Raw genomic sequence first — 11,162 nt, 5'->3', positions numbered from 1 at the left:
ACAGGACTTGGAAGAGTGTCCTGTCCTCAGCCATTTTATGTCCACTTCCCATGAACATGTCTCAGTCCATGCTCCTTTTATTTCCTTTGAACCCATTAGCTCCTTCTTCCTCCAACGGAAGCCACAAAATACAGCACTGGGGCTGTCTCCCGGATAAAGACTATCTTACCTTAGGTTCTTGAATTTGCTCCCTCAATCTCTAATAGACATATGTTACCAACAATACTTGTTCCACCAAAGAAAAGACTTTTCCTTTGCTAGGAAATCATTCTATTACATTGTAGCTGCACAGACTATCACTTATGCCTTCTAAAATATAGCACAAAAGTACAGATTAAAAGAGATCTTCCACATAAGGTATTTGGGATGAAGGCGATGAAGATGTCAGTTCAAAACCCAACTCATCAGACTTGCTCTGCAGCCAATGGAAGGTTATCCTGTTTCTCAGACCCATGTGTTAGAAACTGAAATAACAGTATTGTCATTTTCTCACACACTGGAATACACAGAGGTTCTGGTCCCTGACTGTTTCCAAGCCACATAAATGCAGTACCAGGAAAGCAAAAGACCAAAACAAAACAAAAAACAACCCCAAACTTGGCTCTGCACCTTTTCCCTGAGTGGTTCAGTTCGTTAAATAAGCCAATCTTCCCTTTCAACCCTGACCTCAGTACAAAGGAAGAAGCACTACATTTCCATACCTCACCTGAGAGGGAAAACCAGAAGACCATACCTTCAGACTACGTCAGACGCCTCACAAATCTCTTGTTCTGTGACTGAGACACAGTAAAGTTTGTGTCCAAAAAGCCTGAATAAGGCCACACCAGGACATAACTCTACCCCACAGTGCAGCTGCAACCAGTGTTAACCTTTTTAGTTTCTTTGCAGGAAACTTCTGTCTTATCTTTGTGCTATGCCTAGCATAAAAAGGTCTGATCGGGACTCCAAGACCTCTGCACTAATAATATGCATACACAGTAAGAAGATTTGTACATGCAGAAAGAATAAAAAGAATGTTACACATGTACATGGTACACATGAATATGTTCACACACAAAAGGACTGCATGTTCACAGGATGGGTAAAACCTTCTCCTTTGCAAACACTCTGGTATCTAGAGGTGATGTCAGGAAAGTTCTTACTCTGTGTGTGTATGTATAAACAAATAAGTGCTTTCATTATCCTTTTAAACAAGTATGTGTAGCCTTTGAGGACACTGTAGAAACAATAAAAGAATATGGGCTTCTAAATACTGATTTTGGCAGTATTCAAATCATTTTTACCAGTGAATTAACAAAACCAAAATCCATGTATTTCTTTCTAGACCAGGAATATGAAAAGATAAATATTTTTTTAATATATTTGCTGACAATATTCATACAGTGATTTGCCTGTCCCCATGATGCAGTGGTTTAGAGGTCATTAGTTTAAAAGCAGTACCAGCAAAAAGAATAAATGCTCTTTAGGAATTGCTCAAAAAGCTGAATCATTCAAGGCTCAGAAAGTTAGTAACAGTAAGGTGTCTGCATCTGACTCCTTTTCTCCATCACATGACTATTTTCCAGTCTAGTTCTTCAGTATGGCTTCTCCTCTCCTGCTGGGAACTAGAGGGGTGGGTGAAGGGAGAGAGAGGTGACAGCTTATTGAAAAGCTTGTGCTCCCTGCCTGGTTTTGGCACATTTTCTGCAGGTGCCTCGCACTATAGCCACAATAGGCTCTGGAAGAGAGGATTCAGACCTGTCAACAGCTACAGGAGGCAACTCCACAGCTTTGTCTTACAGGCTACAACTTCATTGTCTGCTGCTCTGAACCCTGCAGCACAGGCACCCGTTAATGAGATGAGCCCCTTTTTCCTCTAGTTGTTCCTCCCTCTGTTTCTCTTGCCTTTTTGTAATGATTTAACTTGATCGTATTGGTTCCTTTCTAGTGGGGATTGCTCCAACGATCAGATAGATAATTGCCTGCAGAATACTGCTCAGCAACAACTATTACTTCCTTTGCTGAAAATGTCAGAGCAATTGAAAGCTCTTAGTGAAGTTCAAGAACAACCAGGCAAAACCGAAGCACCTCCTATGTATGGATGTACCTGTGTATATATGTTTGCATATAGAGTAGCCAGCTCTCCTGGAAAACCTGGTTTTCTAAGCACCGCTTTCAGCACATTTTATATTTTCAGAACTTTTTTAAGAAGCTAAACAACATAAACATACACACCCCAATTTACATAAAGAAGTATTTATCTCATTCATTTTGGATTTGTATGTCATTTACTTCAGCTTTGGAAGACAATATTGTATAACTGCTTGATTTGCACTTTCCCCACTTCCCATTCCATTTCTTAGAAACCAAAGTAATGCAATTTATTTTAATGTTTAAATATTGTCTGCACACAGGAGATGCTGACAAAAAGCCTGGAACGGCTTGAAGAAATGGGTGGAGTTAATGAATAGTGCTGTGGCTTAATGCTCTTCTGATTTAGTCACTTGCTAGCAACAGTGACTTGCTAAACATTCAAAAAAGGCCATGTTTTGTGTTGCTCTGCTCTGTAGCTTCATGAAGTGATAGCTGATAGGAAAATGCTATACCAAGAAAAGTAATGTAAACATCACACTCTGAACCTCAGCATAATTACATAATTATATAATATAATTATATTATAATTATAACAGAAATAGTTTGTGCCAGTATTTAATTAATTTCTTCACTGGAAACATATGAACTTCTACCAAACACGTGATGTTACACATTGATGATCAATTCAAGAGCACACCCACGGACATAACGCTTTTTACCACTAAGGTAGGTCGGCTCTAGAGATTGTGTATGAAATCAAGATCTACATTTATTTGACTTATAGTACAAATAAGCAAGAAAAAGCCTGCACTTGTAAAAATGTACTCAGAGTAAAAGCAGAAAAACTGCACAAAACCTCATCCCTTTATCATTTTCCAAATCACATTTTTGCTATATGACATATGCACTATCACCAGTAACACACCATCATAAAGTCATATTCATCAAATCTTTGTACCACAAATTCCATAAGGAATAAATAGCTTTTTGAAGCTTCTTAGAGCTTTGTAACAAGGATGGAGAGCTGGAGCAGCAAATGGATCACTACAGGCTATTCATACACTGAGTTAGTGAGGAAGCACCAGAGGGAAATCACTTATTCTTTGAGAAGGAACTCCAACATAGCCAACTACATGATGGTTGTTTTATTACAAGCCCCCAAATCAGTGTGCCTGATATCTGGAGAGACCCAGGTTCCAATCTGGCAATATAACTGAACCAGACTTACACTAGTTTAACTACATGCAGAGAACCAGATGCATACATTGAAAATTTCAGAAACTGAACTACTATTTTAAAACTAATTTCATGGCTACATTTTGATACAGAGCTACATGCAGTAGGGCATGCCCCCTGATCATGTGAATGAATTATAGTATAGGTATCCAACTCAACTAAGCAGTAATTTCTAAAGTCCAACCTATAACTTGTTCAGAATTACTTTAAAGCTTTTGCTGGATGAAGTAAAAGGATTCAGCAGACACATGAAATATTGTTTCCTCTTACTCTTTTGCCAAGTATAGTTTGAAAACTTGATAATTGCAATAGGATCAATTCAAAGAGAGTCCCACAACTTGTCAAAAATAGAGTGGAAATTCTGTCTAAAACTTCAACATCAAGAACTGTGACACAGGAAACTGAGAATAACTGAGCTCTCTTTGTGTCTGAAGCACAGGCTAGCAGCCTGACTCTGGAGCCCTTGACACAAACTCACACTTCTAGAGAAAAGCTGGAAGTGGTAATTGCTACTGATGCTTGTCCTGAAAAAACATGGCCTTTTAATGAACTCCCATTACAGGGCAGACTAGCGCTGTAGCTTCACAAACACTTCATGGCCGTCCTGAAAAAGTGACTATTTACAAGTAGAAACACAAAAGAAAAGCTCTACTATCTTCTGACAAGTAGCCAGGGCATTTATGATGTTCCTGTGCTCTTTTTCTTGCTTGTCATAGTCAATGCTCACAGAATATGGGTAGAATTAAAAGACTAAATTGCTAATTGAGAGCTATGCTGTTTATTAGGATATATTGTTGTAATCAGGCAACAATTCCTCTCAAATTAAAGCCTAAAATATTTCAACTTGTAGATTATATGCACAGAAAACCCCAATGCAGCACTTGGTATACACAGAAGGTCAAGAGTAGATGACCCGATAGCCCTTTGTGAATTTAAGCTTGTAAGTGCTAGGATACCATTCAACTTTGAAATTAAGCAATAGTGAGCACTACTCAAAATAATTTCATTGTGCTATTTACTCAGACACAGCTTGCACTGCCAGAATGCTCTAGGTTGTGTGTGATCAACTGCTTCCCTCTCCATGAATGGAGGAGGAAACAGAATTCATAAACTTGTACAGTCAAAAAATGTGAAGGTTTTACACTCTGACAAATACACTTACATACATTTTGGTTCTTTCCATCAGGTCTTCCCGTTGTGTTGCTCTCATTAGCTGTTTGTAATAAACAGAAACTAGAAAGCAGCTGTCCTCTATCACAGTTAAAGGTATATTCCTATGCAGTGAGTAGGGAACATTTCCAGTGGGTAACATGCATGGGTTTTAATAAATATACAAAACCTGACAGAATTTAAGAGTCTGATGCTGAATTCTATTCTTAGGCACAATTCTAGTTACTCTCCATCAAACCATAATCTTACTTACAGTAATATAATTAAACATGCCATATCAATACACCGTAACCAAATACAGCTATGCAAGTCCATCAGTGCAATTAATGCCAGAAAGGAATGAACTTGCTGGAGTGAGTCCTTTATACAGTAGAAGGATGGCTAAGGAACTGCAGTGCCTTTCCTATTAGGAGAAGCTGAGACAGCTGAAACTCTTCAGCCCAGAGACAAGGCCCAGGGAGCAATCATCAATACATATAGATACCTGATGGGAGGGAAGGAAGAGGAGGAAGCCAGAACATTTCAGTAGTGCCTACTGGCAAAACAAAAGGCAATGGGCATGAATTAAAAAATAGCACATTCGGTATACGACAACAATATAATTTTTGCTGTGAGTGTGGTCAAACACTGGACAGGTGGCCCAGAGACATTATGGAATTTCCCTCTGGGCAGATATTCAAAACCTGGCTGGACATGGTCCTGGGCAAGATGCTCCAGCTGATCCTGCCTGAGCAGGGGAGATGGAATAGATCCTTTCAGAAGGTCCCTTCCCACCTAAATGATTGTGAATCTGTAATTTATATCATAGTATAGCTTCAAGAAATTAAGATAAAGATTTGTGAAAGTTCACTAGAGAGCTGTACCCTTGTGCTGTAGGAATATGAAATATTAGGCTAATATTAAACTGAATTGTTTTCTAAACATCATCATGTTTATTACCTTAAGCACTTGTTACAGTTCTCAATCATTCTGTAGAACCAAAACTAGCTACCAAAACCAAGTCACATTCAGAAGTAGAATATTTGTACCTCTGTCCATATGTATTTGATCCTCGGAACATGTTTCTTAATGTCTGAAGAAGTAAATGAAGGGAGGTTTTGTATTAGAAACAGCCACTATCTCTATGTCTGTATCAACCACTGTTTAATTTTAGAAAAGAGAGATGTTTGAAGTATGAACTAATTCCCTCTTTGCAAATGGGCCACCATTTCTCCAATAATCATAACTTCTCCAAAACACCACAAACCCACCAGACTGACACCATCTTCACACACCTCTTTAATTTCAAGCCATTCTGGAAGAAATGTTATGGATTTACAAGTCTCATTGACTTTCAATGGAAGCCAAAGGTGTTCAAGCTCCTTCAAAATCTGCTGTTTTGAGACAAGCCACACAAACAGCTTTTAATCAAATTCTATCAGTACACAGAATTCATAAAAATAGTATTTAGTGGATGATTGCACTCCCACACAGTAATGCCAGTCAATAAATCCTTTTCTACAAAATAAGGGATATGACACAGCACCAGTTGGATGTTATTTAAATATACATCTTACTCAGAACTGTAAATATTATGTACTCTTCAGAAGTCAGACTCTGACAAACTTCTCAGTTTATAATCACATTTAGCTTGAAATCTGTACATACTTTTTACGAATATGCAGCAGCAATATTTCCTTTCTTATTTTTTTTAACTGAGTCTTGAACTAAAGAAAACTATTAAAGATAAATGGAAATAGGGGAAAACAGAGAATTTTATCTCTACAATTCACACAATATTTTCCTAGTCTCAGGAGAGCGATCTTGTTTATAGCAAAAAATAGAATCAAAATGGTTATAAATGAAATATGACTCATACAAAACCTGAAAATTTGGAGGTATTGTGCAAAAAATATCAGCAAGAGGAGGCAAGTTTTTTTTTTTTTTTTAATAATAACAACATATTTTTTGAATTAAGGAAGTGTAAATCAGCGCAATGGAAAAAATTAAGTCAGTTATAAAATCATATGATCTTATGGGCTTATCCTAAAATGACAGTCAGGCTTTTGCTCCAGATGGTGCAATAGTGTTTGTGACATCCACTTTGAACTGCAATCTAGTTATGTGTCAAGCAGGAGAGTCCATTATTCACAGCATCAGTGCTGGGGGAAGAAGGTTAAAAGTTCAAGACATGCCCCAAGTGATTAAGGTTGTAAAAATCAGGAGATATACCATGGGGGAAAAAAATGCCATTCTGCCTTTTCTTCTATGCTCAGTTTGTCCCAAAAAATGTGTTTAAGTTAAAAAAAGAAACAATCACAGGATGCAGGAAAGCTCCAGTTCTCAATAGTAATATAAAAATTACCTTTGTATTTGAACTCCTTAAACCCCCCTGCTACCACATTTGCTTTTCTTGGAAAGAAAGAGAGGCTTCTCTTAAAATCTGTCAGCAAGTTACAGGACTTAAGAACTCAATTAACTATCTCTCCCTCGTGTTATTCACTTCAGCTGTTACATACATGTAAGTAACTCTGATTTCCAACTTTATTTTTCATGTAGCCCACAGATGACCAGTTCATCTGCCCCTGCGAGGCTTCACTTCTCAGTCATGTAAAATCTGCTAACCAGTAACAAATAACCTAGAGATCACTTCCATCACCCCAAAACTTTCTGTATTTGGAACTGCAAGTGCTGCTTCTCAAATATTTGAGCAAATTTTCGGGATTTCTAAGCCAATACAAAAGGAAAAAAGAAGACATAAAGCGTGAAGGGAGAAGCTAAAAAAACCCTAGATTTAAAAAAATCTTCTGCAAAATTCTTTACTGTGAGAGTAATGAATGGAAAGATTTGTTAAAAAAAAAAAAAAAAAACCAAAAAAAAAAAAAAAAAAAAAAAAACACAACAAAACCAAACAAAACCACACACACACACACAAAAAAAAGTTGCTTTAGTGCTCTGATAAGATTTGATAATTTAAGAAGATATTAAATCATTCTTTTCAGAGGGTATCTCACTTCAACAAACCAGAAAAGTAGAAAAGAGTAATTCCCTTCTAACCAATACATTATTTTTTCTGTCTGCTGTTTGAACTGCAGATTCAAACTAGAACATCAAGAAAACCATTCTGACCATTAAAAATAAGAGCTGATGAACAGGACTAAATTTTGCTGATTTCTGTAAAAGTAAGATTTTCCTTTAGCAGTAATTACTCAGCCTCAGAACTAGAAAACTCAAGTACATGTTCCTGCTTTTCTAACTCTCTGCTCATCTTGGAATTTGATTGCTGGTTGGTATAAATGGCAAATGTATTATGGCCATGTTGCCAGATCATTATTAAAATCATGTAAATACCTCATCTGAATTAACTGATACACGTGCACACATTTTTCTTTTCATGTCATAGAAAGTATTTAACATAGATTTCTCAGAGCCTGGTAGAGCTTCAGACTCTGTATAGATTTGTAAGTGCATTCCCATTTCAGAGAATGATATTGACAATATACTGACAAAATATACAGACAAATATCCCTCTAATCCATCATGCCAGGGGCCCTGAACTAGGTAGGTTTCAATAATGCTCATCATAGTTATTTCAAAACGCATGCATAAGGAAATCATATAGTAAACTTCTGACACCTGAGACTAAACTCAGCATGCATCCATAACCTGTGCATTACATTGCACAAATCTACACACTGAGAAAACAATTGTATCACAGAAATTTGAGAACAATCTTCCATAAACTCAAAAATCAGCTGAAAACCTTTGTCTTTAAATACAAATAAATACGTTCCAAATCACCTTTAGAGTCAGAATGATAAATCAAAGCCTATCAGCTCTCACACTTGAGTTCAGCAAGCTCCTTTGGAGGAGGCTGGGCTTACCCTTGCACAGCAGGAGTCGAACAGACCTACAGAAAGAATCCTCAAACTTTAGAAAGAAATTAGTACTAAAACCCACTCAGCTTGAAGTAACCATTGGAGCGGAGCATGATTACTCAAGGCAAATGAACTCTTATATGGTACTCTGGAAATCAAAATAATAATGCTAGAGAAATTATTAGAAATTTATATATATACATATATATTGCTCAAGTTTTTGTATCTTGACTCAAAGTCCAATCTAAATGTTATGTTCAGTTGTGTCCTAGGACCAAAGCTCTTGTTTACTCTTGTACACAAAGTTCTATTTAGTTTGTACTAGAGTTTATCCTTCTTAGAATACAGAATACTAAGACTGAAAAGAAACACTTACAGAAGCATTTTAGGTGCAAAAAGGAAAAAAAAAAATAAAAAAGACCCTTTTATTTAAGAAATTAAAATGCCTCAAAACCAGTAATATAGTTGTACAAGACTGTTTGTATCACCAAGCTAAATAAAACGGCAATCCTGATTTTACTGGAAATGTCATGCAGGTTTTATGTACTCAGACATGGCTTCTTGAAGCCCCTGTCAGTGGAATGAGCACACATTATTCTCCTGTGGAATCCCACAAGAACACAGGTGGCAATGAGACCATGATCTTAATTGATTTAAGGGTCAAGTTTGTATCTTTAAAACAACATTTTATAACACCAGAAAGCAAATCCTTTATGCGACGCTCAAGCACGCCATGTTATACTTGCTTTTAGAGTGCCCCAGATTAACATCACATATAAATACTCACGTAAGATGCAAAGCATCTTGCAAAAAAAGGGAGGTACACAATACAATTTTATAAATTAGGAATCGTTTATCATAATTTATTTCCTGGCACAAGTTATAGTAAAGGCAAGAGGTGATACGTACAGCTATTTGCAAAAGAAACACAAGACTCATTCCTTTATCCGCCCAAAATACTATATGATCTCAAAGATTCTGGGAGAACATCTATTGAAAAGACATCAAAATACAGTGTTACAGGATACCTCTAGGAAAGTGATGATTGCCAGCTTATACGGCTGGGTTTGTATGTTTTAAATGCACATGTTGATATAAGTAAAGCATCTTTAGTGTTTAAAAACAACAACTACCGTAGGGCATCATTTTTACCTGATCACTTCTCAAAAGCCAGAGCCACACTAGTCACAGGCTTTTCCTCACTGGGTTTTTCCCTAGGGCTTGCAACACATACCTTGATTAGAGTTTTTAAATTACACTTTAGCCTGTTAACACCACAGGGCCAATAGAACTAAAAGAAACAGAACTAAATTCTTTTCATTCAACATAACTGTTAACTAAACACCAATTAATTAAACCCACACAAGCCTAATGAAGATAATGGGGTTGCAGAGAGTTCACCGATGGTATGAAGTGGCTTGCAGCATCCTAACCTTAATCAGTTAACTACTGCATAATAGGTAGCATCACAGGATAAGCCATCCTCTTTCTACATGCTTACAATTAATATTACTGTTAATGGAAATTACATGGCCATACAGATAATTCACGTAACATTCACTTGATCATGTACCAAAAGTGATAAATACTTGAGGGGAATCCTTACTGGTATTTCAAATGGTTTATTAAAAAATAGAGTGCAAAGTTATTAAATAAACCAAGCATCAATCTGTTTCAGCTCACTGCTGTCCTAAAGGCAAAGCTGAGGAGTTGTTTTGTTTTTTTTCCCAGATGGTTAATCAATACCGTCCGGAAAGAAGCTGTTTCTCTATGATGCATTTTATTTAGAGCCCTTTAAAAGGCACAAGGTGGGAAACTGATCTAGAGGCACTTGAAATGTATCAGAAGGCACAGCTCTTGTATTGGGTTGTATTATCTAGCATACTGAGGACGCTCTCGGAGCACACCAGTTAACTCCAGAAGTCTGTTCTTCCAGGAATACTTAATTAAACTGGAGCTTTCCTGACCAAGCATACAGACTGATACAGATCTGGGGCTAGTACACAGTAACGTACCCAAAGGAGCAGCCGTCCATCGTGCTAACGTGGTCTGAAAGAGGGAAACCTAATGAGGTATTCGCTGCCTGCTCTCCTCAAGGAACAGGTAGTGTCAGTTTAGAAACTTACTCTGAGGAAACAGCTTAAAAGAAAAGAGGGTTTAACTCTCTGGAGAGGTACCATATTATTTCTGAAGGATGTGAAAGGAAAAGAAAACGATTCAGTAGGGATTTTTCTTCATTATCACCCCACCCAGAGAAGTGATCACACAATGAGCAAAGGTCTACACATATCGATTTTAGAGCTGAGGAAGTGTGCAGCTAACAGCTTTTTAAGTATCTCCATTTTCAGTTACTTCAACAAAATTACCAATGAACAGTGTAACAAAGTGAAAGTTTTTTCGTAGAAAATTGCAGACTAAAAATGATCATTTAGGTTGTGAAACGTTTCTTTTCATTGAAAGTAAAGGGCTTTTAAACACAGGAGTTACCGGGGCACTTTGCGGCGTTCTCCTCACTAGACATTTCACAAACCATAATCTGTCTCTCTTTCAGGATGATAATTTCACACCATTTTGTTGCTCGGAGACTTTTAAACCTAAAGGGTACCTGCTCCCGGCATTCTGACTTGGATCACCATAGCCAGCCTGAGGGAAGCGCCGACACGCGCGGTATTAAGGAAACCAACCCACCCCACCGCCCAGCTCTGCAGCACCCACCCCAGCCGCACAGTACGGGCAGGGGGTTCATCAGCGGCTCCGCGGCAGCAAAACCCTGTTTACCGACATGTACCCCCTCAGCACCACCGTGAGGAGACACCGGTACCTCCG

This window comes from Psittacula echo, assembly GCF_963264785.1.
Source record: "Psittacula echo genome assembly, chromosome: 6".
Lineage (NCBI taxonomy): Eukaryota > Metazoa > Chordata > Aves > Psittaciformes > Psittacidae > Psittacula > Psittacula echo.
This window is presented reverse-complemented; position numbering follows the sequence as displayed.